This window comes from Muscardinus avellanarius (genome assembly GCF_963383645.1).
Source record: "Muscardinus avellanarius genome assembly, chromosome: 10".
NCBI classification, from domain to species: domain Eukaryota; kingdom Metazoa; phylum Chordata; class Mammalia; order Rodentia; family Gliridae; genus Muscardinus; species Muscardinus avellanarius.
The window spans coordinates 52152422-52171605 of NC_137796.1; the positions used below are offsets into that span (position 1 = coordinate 52152422).

A 19184-nucleotide genomic window follows, 5' to 3' on the forward strand; every position below is an offset into this window, starting at 1 on the left:
TAATCTCACATAACAGTTTCATTTGTCTGATACCAAGCTTTTGATGTCTTAAAGATAACATTTCAATATTTCTTTTTGCTTTCTTTCTTACCAGAGAATATTTTTTTTCTTTTTTTTAGGTGAAACTATCATATATTTATTTTTCAGAAAAAAATCTATCCTGATATGGAATATGGACTCTAGATACCCAAAACAATCTCGAAGCAAAAACAAAGCTAGAAGATGTATATTTTCTGATTTCAAACCATATAAAGCTACAATAATTGAAACAGTGTAGTACTGTTCTAAAGGCAGATATATAGACCATTGGAGTTAAATACAAGCCTAGAGCTAACTTCTTCCCTATATTGTCAAGTTATTTTTGACAAGGTTTCCACGAAGATTTGGTGGTGGAAATAGTAATCTTTTAACTAAATATTGTTGAAAAATAATAATTACATGGAAAAGAATAAAATTGGACCCTTACCTAATCCCACATACAAGTATTAACTCAAACTAGATAAAAGACCTAAATATAAATCTTAAGACTATAAACTTTTAGGAGAAAATCTGGGTCATAAGACCTCACAACATTGAAATTGGCAGTGATTTCTTGGATATGATTTCAATGGCACAGGCAACAGAAGAATATACAAACTCCCTAAAAAATAAAAGAAAATATTGTATATCCAAAGACAATGTAAACAGAGTTAAAAGTTACTAATAGAATTGGATAAAATATTTCCAAATGCTATATCTGAAGGTATATTAATATTCCAACTAGAAATCCTAAAAATTAACAACAATAAAGGCAAACAATACAATTTAGAGATAGGTAAAAGACTAACATAAATAATGAATCTCCACAGATAACCAATCGTAGTTGTCTGTTGGATGGAAACTCTTGTTTCTCTGGTTCTGGTGTGTGTTACCTATTTCTTCTTTGTAGTTAATCTCTTTGAGTATTTTCTCTAGCGCTGGTTTTGAAGACATAAATTCCTTCAGTTTCTGTTTGTCATGGAAGCTTCTTATTTCTCCATCTAATTTGATAGAAAGTTTTGCTGGATAGGAAATTTTTGGCTGGAAGTTGTTTTCTTTCAGAGTTTGGAATATGTTACTCCAAGCCCTTCTGGCTCTCATGACTTGGTTTGGGAAGTCTGGAGTGATTCTAATTGGTTTGCCTCTGAATGTCACTTGGCCCTTTGTTTTTGTTGCCTTTAAGATTCTCTGCTTGGCTTCCACATTGGTCATTTTGACAATTATATGGCGTGGGGATCCTCTTCTCGGATCCTGTCTAAAGGGAGTTCTATAAGTTTCCTGGATCTGTGTATCAACCTCTTGCTCTATATTTGGAAACTTTTCTGCTATTACTTCCTTGAAGAGATTGTTGATCCCTTTGGTATCACTTTCTTTTCCCTCCTCTATTCCAATTATTCTTAGGTTAGCTCTCTTAAGATGGGCCCATATTTCTTCAATGTCAGATTCCTGCTGTTGGATATCTTTTTCTAGATTAGAAACTATGCATTCATTTTTGGATTGCTCATCTTCTAAGAGCGAGATTCTGTTCTCCATGTGGTCTAATCGGTTGTTTGTGCTTTGAATTGAGGCCTTTACTTCATTAATTGCATCCTTTATCTCTTTTTGGCTCTCTCTGAGTTCTTTTCGAAGCACCTCTATTATTTCTAGAGTTATTTTTCTGATTTGTTCTTCTAGAAATCTCTGGTTTTCTGTTTTATCGGGTTCTGATGTTGTGGGGTTGTGGGCATTCATTGCTCCAGTGTTATTCCTCTTTCCCATGATTTCGGAGGTTTGTGCCTTCTCTGGGTTCTTCCCTTGGGTCACTATGGCTTCACTTAAGGTGCTCTGGATCTCGAGTCTGTATTATCTCAGACCCTACTACTCCTTTACTGGGTTGTATCACAGAGTCTCCGACCCAGGGAGTCGATGGAGGCTGCTTTAAACTATGGGGGGTGCCAGGTTGCACGCTCTCCTATGGTGTGATATCTCTGCCACCACCACTCCCTCACTGGGTCAAGTCCCAGGAGGCACAATACTGGGATTTCTCCTCTGTGGCCTGCAATTTGACTCACTGTTCTTGAGTACGTAGATGTAGCTGTACTGGACTCGGTGAATTCACTGCTGCTGCCGCCGCCGGTGGCAATATGGCGCCTCTGCCACGCCCTCGGCCATGAGGCTGGCGTATTTTTTCTTCTCTGGTTTTGATTTCCACTCTGAATCCCTGCAGCGTGTGCTGAGCTCAGCCACTGGGAGCTTTAAATGCTGTCTGCGCCGAAAGATCCCGCCTGGCTGTTCCGCAGCGGCTCACCTGGCTTGCTGTAGCCATCCGCTGAGTTCGCCGCTGCCGCCGGCAGTATGGCGCTGCTGCCGCGTCCTCGGGCGCGTGTGTCTCCTCTGTGGCCCTGAGCTCTGTTCTCAGTCCGCTTTCTCTCTGGAGCCTGGTGTTTTTTTTGTTTTTCTGGTGATGGTGTTTTCTGGCTATGAAAGGCGCTCTTTTTGTGGTAATGGAGATTGGTTGTTAGCGGGACTCTTAAGCCCTGCTTTTCTCGGTCGCCATCTTCCCGGAAGTCGACCCTGATCTTAATACTTGTTAGAAAGTCTGATGTGGAAAATGGCATTTCAGCAGTCCAAGATTTAGGAGATCCTCCCAACGCCCATCTTCAGAATTCATCAGAGGACTGGTCGGCATCTTCATCCCTTACTTCTCAGTATTTTCCTAAAGGCTACCCTTCTGGATTATAACTCTGCATTTTAACATTCAGTCTTTCAGCAAGTTTTTGTGCCACGAGCTTTGCTTCCATCTCCTCATAATTCTCTTTCTGCTGTTTCTGAAGTGCCAAAGAGTCTTCTATGGAAAGCAGCTGTGCCAGCAGATGGTGAAGTGGGAGGAGCCACATGGCCATGATGTCATCGAGATGCTGCTTGTTCCTGCACCTGCACTCTGTTGAGGAAACAGGAGACCCTCCTCTCTGACAACAGGTAGGTGAGACAGCTGGGTGGTTTTCGATTTATGTGGCAGGGGCACTGGGTTTTGGGCTGGCATTTCCAACACTTCCATGTAATGAGGCTTCTTAGGAGTCCCAGTACAAAGGCCTGTCAAGTTGTCAGCACCTTTCTTTTCTTCTGAGTGATGATTATCTTGGTCTACAATCATGATCCTTTGTAGCTTGTCAATGAACAAGTTGTCAACAGTGCTGGAAATCTCTTCTGCTTGACTTGAAACACAATGCTGAGGAAGATGCTCTCTAGCTCTGGTTGAGAAAGGAGCCCTGGCCCTGCTGTGTGAATCTGGGCCCCACTCACTGTGTTCTCAGCCTCCGGAGCCTCTGCATCACCTGTATGTGTGCAATGTATGGGTTCCTGTTTTTCTGAGGTTGTTTTAGATGGCTTGATGTTATCTACAAAGGAACATCTAGGAACTAGTGATGAAGTATCAAGTATCTGGTCAGAATTAGGAGCCTTTTCTATATCCACACTAACTCCTGTTTTTTGTTTTAGCTTACAATCGAAACTAGTAGGATAAAACAGTTTACTTTTTTCTCTTTTTCATTTTCTGCAGTGGAAGCCTTCAGTTTTGTAACAGTGTCAAAGATCTTTTTACCTTTGTCTGGCAATTTGCAAATGAATTTTCTGTCAAATGGAAAAAATACATATTACAGTCATGTTTTTAAACTTGAGATACATTATTTAAAAAGCAAAATATAAAGCTGGGCATGGTGTAATCTCAGTACTTGGGAGGCTGAGACAAGAGGATCACAGGTTCAAGGACAGCCTCAGCAACATAGTGAGGGCATAGCCTGGAGGTAGAAGGCCCCTGAGTTCTACCTCAAGTGCCCCCCCCCCCATTATTCTCTAAGAGATAAAAGCCAAATTTTAAGTAAAATTCTGATTTTTAGCTGGGTGTGGTCATGCACATTTGTAATCCTAGTACTTAGGAGGCTGACACAGGAGGATCACAGCATTGTGGCCAGCCTCAGATACTTAGTAAGGTCTTCCAAAGTTTAGTGAGACCCTGTTTCAAAATAAAGAATGAAAAATAGGACTGGGGGTGTAGCATGGAAGTGGAATGTCTCTGGGTTCCATCCCCAGTACTGCAAAAAAAAAAAAAAAAAAAAAAGGAAGAAAGAAAAAATCTGATTTCTAACTGGACCCAAACTAGAATGAATGAAAACAATTATTCAAATAACCAAAATAATGAAAAAGTTAAAAAATCTAGGCAATGAAGAAAAAACAAATATATGAATCATCTGTTTCATCTTAGAATTTCAGCAAAAGCATTAAAAAACTCATGTTGAGCCAAGGACCATTACTAATCTGAAAATCCAAAATCCAAAATACTCCCAAATCTGCAACTTTTTTTTTTTTATTTTTTTAAATTAATTTATTTTTTAAATTGGTGCATTGTAGTCATATATCAATCACATTGGAGTACAAGACTTGAGAGGATATACAAGCACACATCATCCAATTAGCCCTCCTCCAGCCCCCGTCCCATTCCCTCCCCCTCCCTCCATCCCACATTTCTTTGGTGATTTACTTTGATACATTTGTTTATGTACCTCCTGCATTTTAAAGAGGCTCCGTCCTCCAGTATTACATACCCTCTGATTGATCACATTAGTTGCTTCACTATAGGGCCCTTTCTATAGCTCAACCTCTTCCTGTTGCCCTTTTCCTCCTAGTTATTGCTGATTAAGAGAAGCGTCTGATTTATATTTTCTGCGATATTTCTCTGTGCATGCTGCGTTGCAAGTACCAATCCCACTCTTGATGGTCCCAGTAGTGGCCTGGCTACTCAGTGGACTGATCCAGACCTCGCTGGCTCACGCAGCTGCCTTGCCTCATGGGAGGACCCAGTTCTGGTCTCGCTGGCCCCTGAACCGGTCAAACCCCTAAGCTGGCTTTGGTCCCGACCTTGGAGGCCGCAGGAGTGAACTTGCCTCACGCCAGGCTCCGATGCTGGCCATTGGCCCCTGCACCGGTCTAACCCCTTGGCAGGATTCCAATCCCGGCCTCGGAGGCCCCAACACTGGTAATGCCTCACGGCAGGCTCCGATGCCGGCCTCACTGGCCCCAGCACCGGCCTAACCCCTTGACAGGCTCTTATCCTGGCCTCAGAGGCCCCAGTACCGGCCTTGCCTTACGGCAGGCTCCGATGCCGGCCTCGCTGGCCCCAGCAGCGGCCTAAACCCTCGGCAGGCTCCGATCCCGGCCTCGGAGGCCCCAGCACTGGTCATACCTCAAGGCAGGCTCCGATGCCGGCCTCGCTGGCCCCAGCACCGGCCTAGCCCCTTGGCAGGCTCTTGTCCTGGCCTCGGAGGCCCCAGTACCGGCCTTGCCTCACGGCAGGCTCCGATGCCGGCCTCGCTGGCCCCAGCACCGGCCTAACCCCTCGGCAGGCTCTTATCCTGGCCTCGAGTCCCCAGTACCGGCCTTGCCTCAAGGCAGGCTCCGATGCCGGCCTCGCTGGCCCCAGCACCGGCCTAACCCCTCAGCAGGCTTTTATCCTGGCCTCAGAGGCCCCAGTACCGGCCTTGCCTCAAGGCAGGCTCCGATGCTGGCCTCACTGGCCCCAGCAGCGGCCTAACCCCTCGGCAGGCTCCGATCCCGGCCTCAAAGGCCCCAGTACCGGCCTTGCCTCACGGCAGGCTCCGATGCCGGCCTCGCTGGCCCCAGCAGCGGCCTAACCCCTCGGCAGGCTCCGATCCCAGCCTCGGAGGCCCCAGCACTGGTCATGCCTCAAGGCAGGCTCCGATGCCGGCCTCGCTGGCCCCAGCACCGGCCTAGCCCCTTGGCAGGCTCTTATCCTGGCCTCGGAGGCCCCAGTACCGGCCTTGCCTCACGGCAGGCTCCAATGCCGGCCTCGCTGGCCCCAGCACCGGCCTAACCCCTCGGCATGCTCCGATCCCGGCCTCGGAGGCCCCAGCACTGGTCATGCCTCACGGCAGGCTCCGCTGCCGGCCTCGTTGGCCCCAGCACCGGCCTAACCCCTCGGCAAGCTCTTATCCTGGCCTCGGAGGCCACAGTACCGGCCTTGCCTCACGGCAGGCTCCGATGCCGGCCTCACTGGCCCCAGCAGCGGCCTAACCCCTCGGCAGGCTCCGATCCCGGCCTCAGAGGCCCCAGTACCGGCCTTGCCTCACGGCAGGCTCCGATGCCGGCCTCGCTGGCCCCAGCACCGGCCTAACCCCTCGGCAGGCTCCGATCCCAGCCTCGGAGGCCCCAGCACTGGTCATGCCTCAAGGCAGGCTCCGATGGCGGCCTCGCTGGCCCCAGCACCGGCCTAACCCCTTGGCAGGCTCTTATCCTGGCCTCGGAGGCCCCAGTACTGGCCTTGCCTCACGGCAGGCTCCGCTGCCGGCCTCGCTGTCCCCAGCACCGGCCTAACCCCTCGGCAGGCTCTTATCCTGGCCTAGAGGCCCCAGTACCGGCATTGCCTCAAGGCAGGCTCCGATGCCGGCCTCACTGGCCCCAGCACTGGCCTAACCCCTCGGCAGGCTCTTATCCTGGCCTCGGAGGCCCCAGTACCGGCCTTGCCTCACAGCAGGCTCCGATGCCGGCCTCGCTGGCCCCAGCAGCGGCCTAACCCCTCGGCAGGCTCCGATCCCAGCCTCGGAGGCCCCAGCACTGGTCATGCCTCAAGGCAGGCTCCGATGCCGGCCTCGCTGGCCCCAGCACCGGCCTAGCCCCTTGGCAGGCTCTTATCCTGGCCTCGGAGGCCCCAGTACCGGCCTTGCCTCACGGCAGGCTCCGATGCCGGCCTCGCTGGCCCCCGCACCGGCCTAACCCCTCGGCATGCTCCGATCCCGGCCTCGGAGGCCCCAGCACTGGTCATGCCTCACGGCAGGCTCCGCTGCCGGCCTCGTTGGCCCCAGCACCGGCCTAACCCCTCAGCAAGCTCTTATCCTGGCCTCGGAGGCCCCAGTACCGGCCTTGCCTCACGGCAGGCTCCGATGCCGGCCTCGCTGGCCCCAGCACCGGCCTAACCCCTCGGCATGCTCCGATCCCGGCCTCGGAGGCCCCAGCACTGGTCATGCCTCAAGGCAGGCTCCGATGCCGGCCTCGCTGGCCCCAGCACCGGCCTAGCCCCTTGGCAGGCTCTTATCCTGGCCTCGGAGACCCCAGTACCGGCCTTGCCTCAAGGCAGGCTCCGATGCCGGCCTCGCTGGCCCCAGCACCGGCCTAACCCCTCGGCATGCTCCGATCCCGGCCTCGGAGGCCCCAGCACTGGTCATGCCTCACGGCAGGCTCCGCTGCCGGCCTCGTTGGCCCCAGCACCGGCCTAACCCCTCGGCAAGCTCTTATCCTGGCCTCGGAGGCCACAGTACCGGCCTTGCCTCACGGCAGGCTCCGATGCCGGCCTCACTGGCCCCAGCAGCGGCCTAACCCCTCGGCAGGCTCCGATCCCGGCCTCGGAGGCCCCAGCACTGGTCATGCCTCAAGGCAGGCTCCGATGCCGGCCTCGCTGGCCCCAGCACCGGCCTAGCCCCTTGGCAGGCTCTTATCCTGGCCTCGGAGGCCCCAGTACCGGCCTTGCCTCACGGCAGGCTCCGATGCCGGCCTCGCTGGCCCCAGCACCGGCCTAACACCTCGGCATGCTCCGATCCCGGCCTCGGAGGCCCCAGCACTGGTCATGCCTCACGGCAGGCTCCGCTGCCGGCCTCGTTGGCCCCAGCACCGGCCTAACCCCTCGGCAAGCTCTTATCCTGGCCTCGGAGGCCCCAGTACCGGCCTTGCCTCACGGCAGGCTCCGATGCCGGCCTCGCTGGCCCCAGCACCGGCCTAACCCCTCGGCAGGCTCTTATCCTGGCCTCGAGGCCCCAGTACCGGCCTTGCCTCAAGGCAGGCTCCGATGCCGGCCTCGCTGGCCCCAGCACCGGCCTAACCCCTCAGCAGGCTCTTATCCTGGCCTCAGAGGCCCCAGTACCGGCCTTGCCTCACGGCAGGCTCCGATGCCGGCCTCACTGGCCCCAGCAGCGGCCTAACCCCTCGGCAGGCTCCGATCCCGGCCTCAGAGGCCCCAGTACCGGCCTTGCCTCAAGGCAGGCTCCGATGCCGGCCTCGCTGGCCCCAGCAGCGGCCTAACCCCTCGGCAGGCTCCGATCCCGGCCTCGGAGTCCCCAGCACTGGTCATGCCTCAAGGCAGGCTCCGATGGCAGCCTCGCTGGCCCCAGCACCGCCCTAACCCCTCTGCAGGCTCTTGTCCTGGCCTCGGAGGCCCCAGTACCGGCCTTGCCTCAAGGCAGGCTCCGATGCCGGCCTCGCTGGCCCCAGCACCGGCCTAACCCCTCAGCAGGCTCTTATTCTGCCCTGGAGGCCCCAGCACTGGCCTAACCCCTCGGCAGGCTCTTATCCTGGCCTCGGAGGCCCAAGTACCGGCCTTGCCTCATGGCAGGCTCTGATGCCAGCCTCGCTGGCCCCAGCACCGGCCTAACCCCTCAGCAGGCTCCGGTCCCATCCTCGGGGGCCCCAACACTGGCCTTGCCTCACGGCAGGCTCCGATGCCGGCCTCGCTGACCCCAGCACCGGCCTAACCCCTCAGCAAGTTCCGGACCCGACCTCGGAGGCCCTAGCACAAGCCTTGTATCATGGCAGGCTCCAATGCCGACCTCGCTGGCCCCAGCATCAGTCTAACCCCTCTGCAGGTTCCAATGCCGGCCACGGAGGCCTCAGTAGTGGCCCTGCCTCACAGCAAGCTCCGATGTCGGCCACTGGCCCCGGCGCCCGCCTAACCCCTCAGCAGGTTCCGATCACAGTCTCTGTGGTTAGTATTTCAAAGGTTCCAGTTGTAATGTATCAGATCTCTGCCTCCCCCGAATATTGGCCACTGGCATTGCCACTGCCTCCACCGTTTCAAATCCTTCCCAGGCTCTTTTTCCACTCTGAATGTTGTCCAGTGTTCCTAAGCATGCGTGATGGTAGCATTCGACATTTGGTGTAATTTCTCCAAAAAAATAAAGTTGGTAAGATCCGGTTTCTGCTTCTCCTGAATACAAGTCTCTACCACCATCGCGAAGAACTCTTTCAACACCGCATTTCTCCTTGGTCTCCGCTAAACTCTCTCCTTATATGTGATGTCTGAGATTCTTAACAATATAGAGAAATATCAGTCCTCTTTCACGGCGAATTTTTCCATAAGTTCCAGTGCATTTAGATAAGTTTTGTCTGCATCTCCAGTGTCCTGGCATCCATAACGGCTTTCTTACCACCTCTCCGATATTTTTCTTTATCTTTTTCTGTTCTGGGCCCGGTTTCTCCAGGGGTCTGGCGTGCTACTCGCAGTTCGGCCGGGACCCAGAGTCCCGCGATCCGGGCCCCAGCTGGCGTGCCCTGTGCTCGACCCCCGCCCAGAACCCAGCGTCTTACTTGGCCTTGTTTCTCCAGGGGTCTGGCGTGCTACTCGCAGTTCTGCCTGGGGCCCAGAGTCCCGTGACCCGGGCCCCATCTGGCGTGCCCAGCCCGCGACCCCTGCCCAGAACCCAGCGTCTTACTGGGTCTGGTTTCTCCAGGGGTCTGGCGTGCTACGCGCAGTTCGGCAGGGGCCCAGAGTCCCGCGACCCGGGCCCCATCTGGCGTGCCCAGCCCGCGACCCCCGCCCAGAACCCAGCGTCTTACTGGGTCTGGTTTCTCCAGGGGTCTGGCATGCTACGCGCAGTTCGGCAGGGGCCCAGAGTCCCGCGACCCGGGCCCCATTAGGCGTGCCCCGCCCGCGACCCCCGCCCAGAACCCAGCGTCTTACTGGGCCTGGTTTCTCCAGGGGTCTGGCGTGCTACGCGCAGTTCGGCCCGGGGCCCAGGGTCCCGCGACCCAGGCCCCGGCTTTTGTGCGCCGCGTGCGACCCCTGCCCAGAACCCAGCGTCTTACTGGGCCTGGTTTCTCCAGGGATCTGGCGTGCTACTCGCAGTTCTGCCTGGGGCCCAGAGTCCCGCGACCCGGGCCCCATCTGGCGTGCCCAGCCCACGACCCCAGCCCAGAACCCAGCGTCTTACTGGGTCTGGTTTCTCCAGGGGTCTGGCGTGCTACGCGCAGTTCGGCAGGGGCCCAGAGTCCCGCGACCCGGGCCCCATCTGGCGTGCCCAGCCCGCAACCCCCGCCCAGAACCCAGCGTCTTACTGGGTCTGGTTTCTCCAGGGGTCTGGCATGCTACGCGCAGTTCGGCAGGGGCCCAGAGTCCCGCGACCCGGGCCCCATTAGGCGTGCCCCGCCCGCGACCCCCGCCCAGAACCCAGCGTCTTACTGGGCCTGGTTTCTCCAGGGGTCTCCAAATCTGCAACTTTTTGAGAAACAACATGGTACCACTAGTAGAAAATTCCACACCTGATCACATGTGATGGGTTTCAGTCAAAATGCTTATACATTGAAGCTGGGTGTGATATTGCACTCTTGTTATCCCAGTACTTGGGAGGCTGAGACAGGGGGACTACAGATTTGAGGCCAGCCTCAGCAACTTAGTGAGGCCATCCACAACTTGGTGAGATCCTGTTTCAAAATACAGACTAAAATAGGGCTGTGGGTATATCTGAGGTAGAATGCCCCTGATTTCAATCCCCAGTATCTGCCCCCAACACACACATGAATAGGCACACCAGACTTGGATCCTACCCCAAAGATAATCTCATTATGTATATACAAATATTCAAAACCTGAAAAAAATCTGTTTAAAACATTTCTGGCTGGCCCTATGCAGTTAGGATAATGGATATTCAACCTGTATAACAATCATTTAAGTAGTTCCCCCAAATCTGCATTTTTAAAGCTTGATCTCTAAGATATAGGAGGTGGTAGAGCGATTGTTAAGGGCAAAACTATCTTTGTATTAAGGTGTTATTTGTCATTTCCCTCTCACTTTCTCACATGGGTACGCTGGAGTTTCCCAGAGGCCATGAGGTGTGAATGGACCCTGTGATCATGTATTCTGTATCCTAATATCTTCTCAGTAGTTTTGGATAAGTTAATAAATGTGGCTAGATATAACACACATCAAACAAAAGCTTTCTGGGTTGCTTGACAACTCTTAATGATACCATTTGGTCATGAGACCAAAATGTTAATTCTCTGCTATACACTCAAAACATTCTCACAAAGTCTGTCTCTAGTAGGAAGCCCCCACCCCAAATAAATATTTGTCCCTTTTGCCAAGTGACAGAAATTTCTTTTCTAATTCTCTTTTTTATTTGTCCATAATAAGTTGAGAGGAAGGTTGCATGTTGGGCTCTCTATTCTTTAACATTAACACTGATTCCACAGTCCAGCTACATATTACACCTGTCTGCAACTGAGATTCCTGTATTTTTTCAGCTTTTTTTCTCTGAACCTTGTGGCCACTTCTCCAGCTTTTAACTATTCGGTTTCTAATTATCCACAGAGATACATATAAAACTTTTGGTGGTATACATATTCCTGCTCTCCTATAGCCGCCATTCATTCCAGTGAGCTTCTCTCTCTCTCTCTCTCTCTCTCTCTCTCTCTCTCTCTCTCTCTCTCTCTCTCTCTCTCTCTCTCCCCACCCCCCCTTCCGTCCTCCCTCCCTCTCCTAGCGGAGGGGCAGGTGCCTGGGAGGGGGGCACTTACTGCTGAGCACCTATAGCAATGGCGGCTGGGTGGGGTGGGACTTGGTGTGAAGGACTTGATGCTGTGGGGAGCAGGGCCAGGTAAGAGGCCCGGTGGGCACCTTCTACATCCTGGACCCTCACTTGGGACCCGGCAGGAAGCCGCCAGTAATGCCAAGGGCTATGGCACTCCTCCTTTCCTTCACAACTCAATTTGTACACAATCCTGCTCCACCTCCCAGACGATGGGCACCTTAAAGCTGGCTCCTGGAGCTGTGGGTGTGACTTACAACCCCTCTCCCTGACACCTGACTGCCCAGGAGATCAACTGAGCGATGAGTAAGGACAGATGGGCAGCCTGCGATCCTCCTGCTTCAGCCTCCCAAGTCACTGTGGTTACCGGCGTGCGCCACCGCCCTCTAGTGTGGATTCCAACTTTGCTCCACTGTGGCTAGAGCCCGGCTTGGGGTGGGGAGCCTGTGGCTGGCAGGGGAAAGGGCGCAGGGGGACCCAGAGTATTCACCAGGCTGCTCTCCCAGGAGATGGGGCACTCCAGAACTGCAGGTGGGACAACACGGGGCTGGGGCTCAGTATCTACTAATCCTCCGAGGCTCCCACCACCCAGGCCAGCTTCCAGCCCTGCACCCTGGAGGGGGCCATGCTACCTACCAAGTTGATGGCCAGTGAGGGAGAGAGGGAGGATGGGTTAGAAGAGATCAGAGCGAGGCTCCTGGTGAGGGCCTTGTCTTTCTCCCACTCCCACCCAGTACCCATCTGCCACCAGCTCCCAAGGAGCCCAAGGATGCTCAGAGGCAGGTGTGGGCCTTCCCTTTCCCAGACAGGGCTGCTTGACAGCTGGGGCTGCCCTGGAAAGGGGTTCAGGGGATGGAGGGCAGGCTGGGCCCACTGAGTCCCCTGGAACTGTTCCATGGGCATGAGATCTGGGGAGGGAGAAGAGCGCCTGTTTCAAAATAAAGAATAAAAAGTAGGGTGTCTGCGGCGCCTCCCTCATTGGCGCTCGCGGGTCCTGATAAGGGGCAGCCCTGCTCGGTCTCCTGCTCCAGCTTCCTGCTTCCCCACTATCCACATGCTCTGCTGCCTTCTGACCATATAATGGTAGAGTTATTTAATATCACCGTTTGTCTTCTACACCGAGGGTTAATTACCTAGCAGGGGTGTTGTGTGATTTACATGAAGTAGATGTAAAAATGCTTAGAACCGATCCTGTCACATTGGAAAAGGTGGCCAGTAGTCGCCGGGCTGTGATTTCTTCCCTGAGAAGCCCACAGTCCCTGAACACTTCGGAGAGCAGAGGTGGGTGCTGAGCTGAGCCATGGAGCCTCTGGCCCCTGCCCGGCCCTGCAGGAAACAGCTGTTCCTAAGGACTCCCCCGCGTGGTGACCTGGATATGGAGGAGAAGAGAGTGGGAGAAAGGAAATGGGGAGATGATAAATTATGCCCTGAAAGCTCTTTGAGGAGACTGTATAACTACCAGATGAAGTTATTATAACAAGAAAATAGGGATAATGAGCTGGGCATGGTGGTGGGCGCTTGTAATTCCAGGGCTTGGGAGACTGAGACAGGAGGATCGCACAGGTTCAGAGCAGGCTCAGCTAATTAGGCTCTCAGCAACTTAGTGATACCCTGAGACCCTATAAAATCGGTCTGGGACTATAGCCCGGAGGTAGAAAAGCTCCTGGGTTCCACCCTCAGTACCACACACACATACACACACAATGAAAAATAAAAAGACTAAAAAATAGGGCTGGGGTATAGCTTGGAGGTAAAATGCCCCTGGGTTCCATCCCCAGTACTGCAAAAAAAAAAAAAAAATAGGGTTAATGTTATTCATTGCTAAGACGGACCCTTTGATGAACTATTTTGTTGCTGTTCTTAACTTTCTCTCTCTCTCTCCCTACCTCCCTCCTTCCCTCCCTCCCTCTCTTCTCTCTTCTCTCTCTCCTATAAAAGTCTTCTATAAAAGGACAATATTTATTTATCTACCTATTTATTTATTTTGGTACTGGGGATTGAACCCAGGGACATTCCACTCCTGAGGTACCCTTTTATTTTGACTGAGGGTCCCATTAGTGGCTGAGGCTGGCCTCCAACCTTGTGTCCTCCTGTCTTAGCCTCCCAAGTACTGAGATTACAGGTGTGCACCATGATACCCAGCTCTCTTATTAATTTCTAAAAACTCTCATGCAGGAGTTATTTAGAGTAATATTTTACAATTCCAACAGGAGGATTTTGATGGAGAGTGCTGTGGTTAATTAGTAGTGTAATTTTGTTGTGATTTAAGTGACTTGTCCTTTTATAATTTATGGATATTTCCTTGCTGAGCTATTGTTACTGTCTCTACTCTGATATTTAATAAACTTTTATTTATCAACACCTGGCTTTATTTCTTAGAATCCGCGCTGGGATTGGTCAAGTCTGAGCTTCTGTCAAGGGAAATAAGGCTTTGCCCCACTGTATTTGTGTAATCAGGTTATAGGATTGAAACAGTCTATTACAAGTGACTGAGCCATTGCAAAAACAAACAAACTGTGGGATATTCTTGAAGAAGGAAGTATTGGAATGTAGATTATTTGTTTACCTGCAGAGACATGAACCAGCTCAATGCTCTCTTCCTCCTCCTCCTCCTCCTCTTCCTCCTCCTCCTCCTCCTCCTCCTCTTCCTCCTCCTTTTCCTTCTTTTATGGTGCTGGGATTGAACCCAGGGCCTTGTGCATGATAAGCACACATTCTGCCACTGAGCTATACCCAGGCCCTCATTTTATTTTTCATATAAATGTTGAGCCTAAAGCCAATTTCAGCCATCAAAGTACAAATTTTTTTTTTTCTGGTACTGGGATGGAACCCAGGGGCATTCTACCTCCAAGCTACATCTCCAGCCTTATTTTTTATTCTTTACTTTGAAACAAGATCTCACTGAGTTGCAAAGGCCCTTTCTAAGTAGCTGAGGCTGTCCTCAAACCTGTGATCTTCCTGTCTCAGCTTTTCAAGTACTGGGATTACAAGCGTGCGCCACCATGCTTGTAAAAAAAAGAATGAATTTTTAAGGCTGTTTCAAGTCTACTAGTGTGACTTGCAAAGGTAAACATCAAGTAGAAGGATTAGGAAAATGGAGGAGAAAAGAAGAAGAGCGAGAAAGAAATGCAAAGCAGCAAAAGAAAATTAGCTAGAGTAAGGATTTATTTCCATTTTTCTGCAAATGGAGTGAAAATTATAAAACACTAAAGAAATTGAAGAAGATCTTGGAAGATGGAAAGATCTTCCTTGCTCTTGGATAGGCAAAATATCTTGACTTGCAGGCAGCATATAGATGGATAGAGCTCTCACCCTGCACCAGAATCAACTTGAGATGGATCAAAGTTCTTGAAGTTAGAACATAGACTATAAAGAGGAGGGCATAGGTTCAATACACCAACATATAAGCACAGGTAGAAACATCCTGAACAAGACCCCTAGAGCTCATGTAATTTAAACAAAAATTAATAAGTGGGATAGTATCAAACTAAAAGTTTCTGCTCACCAAAGAGTCTAAAGAGAAAGTCTAGAGAATGGACTTTACCATCTATCCCTGTGACAGAGGACTAATATCTAGAATATACAAAGAACTTAAACAACTCTCCACTAGAAAAGCAAATAACAATCAAGAAATGGGCAACTGAATTGAATAGACGCTTGACAAAAGAAGAGATACAAATAGCCAATAGACGCATGAAAAAAAATGTCCAACATTGCCAGGTGTGGTGGCACACGCTTGCAATCCCAGCATTTCGCAGGCAGAGGCCGGAGGATTGTGGTTCGTGAACAGCCTCAGCTACTTAGCGAGCCCATTTGCAACTCAGCGAGACCGTGTTTCAAAAAATATAAAGACTAAAAAAAAATAGGACCGGGATGTAGTTTGAAGGTAAAATAACCCTGAGTTCCATCCCCACTACTGAAAAAAAAAATGTCCAACATCATTAGTGGTTAGGGAGATGCAAATTAAAAGTACACCGAGACTCCATCAAACGCCAATCAGAATGGCAATCATCAAGAAGTCAAATAACAATAAATGTTGGCAAGGATGTGGAGAAATAGGAACTCTTCTACACTGTTGGTGGGAGAGCAAACTAGTTCACCCATTATGGAGATCAGTGTGGAGATTCCCTAGAAAACTGGGGATGAATCCACCATGTGATCTGGCTTTACCACTCCTGGGTATCTTTTCAAAGAGGTTGAAAACAGAGAACCACAGTAATATATGCATACCCATGCTCAGAGCAGCACAACTCACAATAACCAAACTATGGAACCAACCTAGGTATCCATCAACAGATGAGGGAATTACAAAATTACGGGAAGTACACACAATGGGATTCTCAGCAAGAAGAAGAAAATTATGTCATTTGCAAGAAGATGGAAGAACCTGGAGAGCATTATGTGAAGTGAGATCAGCCAATCACAGAAAGTGAAGGGTCACATGTTTTCTCTAATATGTGCAGGATAGGGAGCGATCGGGATACAAGTAATTGGGATAAAATGGAGGAGAAACCCCCGGAGCCAGAGAGGAGATCTAAGGGTAGGGGAGGAGGAAGACTGAGGTCCAGTAACGGAAATACTGCCATCAACCATGTGTATACATGTGAATATACCAATGTCGATCTTGGTATTCTGTACTGGGAGGGAGGGAAATGGCGGGGGCATGTATGTCATTGTTAACGCGATTTACATTATGATGTGGCACTATAACACATCAATAAAAGTACATTGATATAGCTTTAATAATTAGCTAGAGAAGGGAGATGATGGAAGTAGAGAGAAACAGAGAACAGCCAGGGTGTATCTAGAGATCATCCTGTCTTTTCCAGACATTGACTTTGAATGAACCTCAGAAACAGACTGATCCTTAGCTGTGATCACACGATTCTTGCTTCCTTCACTTGCTTTTATTGGCGCGCTGTGCTTGTATCATAATGAACTCAGACTTGCCAGGTGAAGCTCCTGGGACGGGCCCGCCCTCCACATGAGCTCCATCTCTGGTTCCTGGTGCCCTCCCGTGAGCTTCACTGGCAAGTCTGAAGTGTCCGAGGCCTGGGGGTGGGCAGTAAATGAACTGCACTGGCCTCAGAGGACAGCGGGGCCACAGGTGCTCAAGGAAGAGCCCGCGCGCCCTCTAGTGGCCGCCTCCTGCCAGGCGAGCAGGCCAGGAGGGAGGAAGGGAGGGAGACTGAGCCTGGACAGAGGACACCTCAGAGGGGGGGTGAGGGCTAGAGGAGGCCCTGAGGTGGAAGGGCTGGGAAGCAGCAGGGGGAGGAGGCTCTGGGGAGGGCCCGCCCAGGGCTCAGATCTCTGCACTGCCACCCTGGGCTGCTCAACCTGTTGAGGGCTGTCAGGGGCTTGGGGGAGTTTGTCACCAACTGGGGACTCTCCCCTCTAAGGGCTGGTAAGATTCCCTCCCCTGCTGTGGCACCAAGTGTCTCAAGGCACTACCAGATGTCCCTGGATAACAAACGCCCCTGCTGAGTCTCGCCTGTGCACACTGACCTCCAGGAACAATTTGCAGATGAAACCCTTCCCCTCTTGGAAGACTCTGGAGTCAGGAGGGACAGAGCCTGAGCGATGGCCTGTCACCGGTCGGTCCCTTGCAGTCCTGGGGAAGGCGCCTTAGGGCCATGGGACCTGGGGCCTGAGCCTCAGCAGGGAGTGACAGTTTCTCAGGGTCCGTAACCACCCGATGGCACCACGAAGTTTCATTACCGCATGGGACAGGGGAGATCCCTGGGCCTTGGGAAGAGGACCATGTGACACAAAGCCACAGGACAGTCCACCAAGCCGCCCTCTCCACCTCAGGAGATGTCTGGGCAATGAAGGCAAAGTCAGTTCTGTGTGTAGAAGAAATGGCTTGGTTCTTAAGGCAAAATAAAATGGGTCACAAAAGGGATTTAGGCATTCTGAGCTCGTTTATTAGTTATTTAATTGCCTTATTTGATGCCAAGCTATGTTTCTTTGAAAGATGTCAGGAACAAACACCAATTTAGTCATTCCTCCTGCCTGATTACTGGGGCCTTAATATTGAGAGCTTGGGCTGGGGAATTAGTCATATACTTGGGAAAGGTGAGCTTTTTTCCCCTAAAGGGAAAGCCCAAACATTAAAAAGTGACCAATGCCTGTGGATTGTTTTTTTTTTTTTTTTTGGCTTCATTCTAAGTGATATCAAGTACATGTCAAGGTCCTTTTTGGTATGGGGCCGGTTATCTTGCTTTCTCACACTGTGCTCTGGGAGGTCATAGACATTATTGTATTATATTTGTAGGTGTCAGTGGACATTTAAGTCCTAAAACTTGTCCATTTATTTAAAAAAGCTTGTTTTTGCAGTACACATCTTTGCAGATGCCCTATATTAGGATTATAGGAGTCCTCCTGAGATTTTACAAAGAGGAGACTGAAGGTCAACCTGGAAAAAAAGGGAAAGAAAATAGTTTTTAGAAATAGATATAATTTGCTCTTATCCTATGTCTATATTGGCTTAATAAAAAAATACTTTTAAAAGGTTTTCATTTTAGTTTTTTTGTGTGTGTGTGGTACTGGGGGTGGAACCCAGAGGGTTTTCTACATCCGGGCTATACTTCCATACCTATTTTATTCTTTATTTTGAAACAGGGTCTCACTAAGTTGCTGAGAGCCTCACTAAGTAGCTGAGGCTAGCTTCAAACCTGTGTGATCCTCCTGTCTCAGCCTCCCAAGCACTGGGATTACAAGCGTGCGCCACCACACCCGGCTTCATTTTAGTTTTTTTCAGATTTTTTCACTCAACCATAGTGATTTTTGATCTGTGGTTTATCTCGAATACTGGTCCTTTTTAAATGGTAACGCTTTGTGTTGCTGGCAACATTGATCCTAATCTCCCTCTCCTTCCAAAGCTATAAGGCTTTTATAACCCACACGCAGGTAGAAGGCTATATTTTACTTAAATATAGCTTAACATTTGGACCGTCCAATGTATTGTTTCTCTACAAAATCAGGTTACCCTGTAAATAACATTAACATAACCAGAAATGTAACAAGGGCAGTTAGTACACATCAGATTTATTTCTAAAATATTGCCGTGGATTCAACCCCCTGAATTCCAAACAGATGTACTTCCAGAGTATTACACATGTCCTATATATTTTACATTTTTTTTGTTCAAACCCAGGGGATCGACACGATAATTAGATTGAGAATATCTGTACCAAATCCAAACCATTTCCCTGATCCTTCCCCACGGGAGGAGTTTCTTTTTTAAAAGAAGCCCCTGCACATTTTACATTTTATTTGTCTACCACCTTGAGGGCAGTTGCTGGGTCTGCCAAGGCTCAAACAGGAGGGCAGGGAGGCCTGCTGGGGTGCTGGGTGTGGATGGGGTGGGGTCTGCACTCGCCATGGCTTGGTTGGCAGCGCCCCTTCCTGCCAGGAGCCTGGCAGGCCGGCAAGTGGCTGCAGGTGTGCGGGCCTGGGCAGGGATTGGGCGCCGCTGCCCTCTACCAGGCCAGAGCTGCACAGAGCCGCTGGCCATGGGCGCTGGGCTCCCATCTGCCAGGGCAACCAGCTCAGGAGTCCCTGCTCGCCCCTATGGCACACAAGTCAAGCTTGAGATGGGGGCGC

The 19184-nt window shown here is 50.9% G+C and overlaps 1 pseudogene across 1 annotated transcript; it reads right to left on the reverse strand.

The window, feature by feature from the left end:
* Positions 1-2657: 2657 nt before the first annotated feature.
* On the reverse strand, positions 2658-18963 carry LOC308268461 (DNA-directed RNA polymerase II subunit GRINL1A-like; annotated as a pseudogene). The gene is made up of 5 exons: positions 18866-18963; positions 17085-17190; positions 16530-16631; positions 11569-11858; positions 2658-3627 (listed from the first exon to the last, which is right to left on the reverse strand). The product of its transcript is annotated as a DNA-directed RNA polymerase II subunit GRINL1A-like (transcript).
* Between the last annotated feature and the right edge of the window lie 221 nt (positions 18964-19184).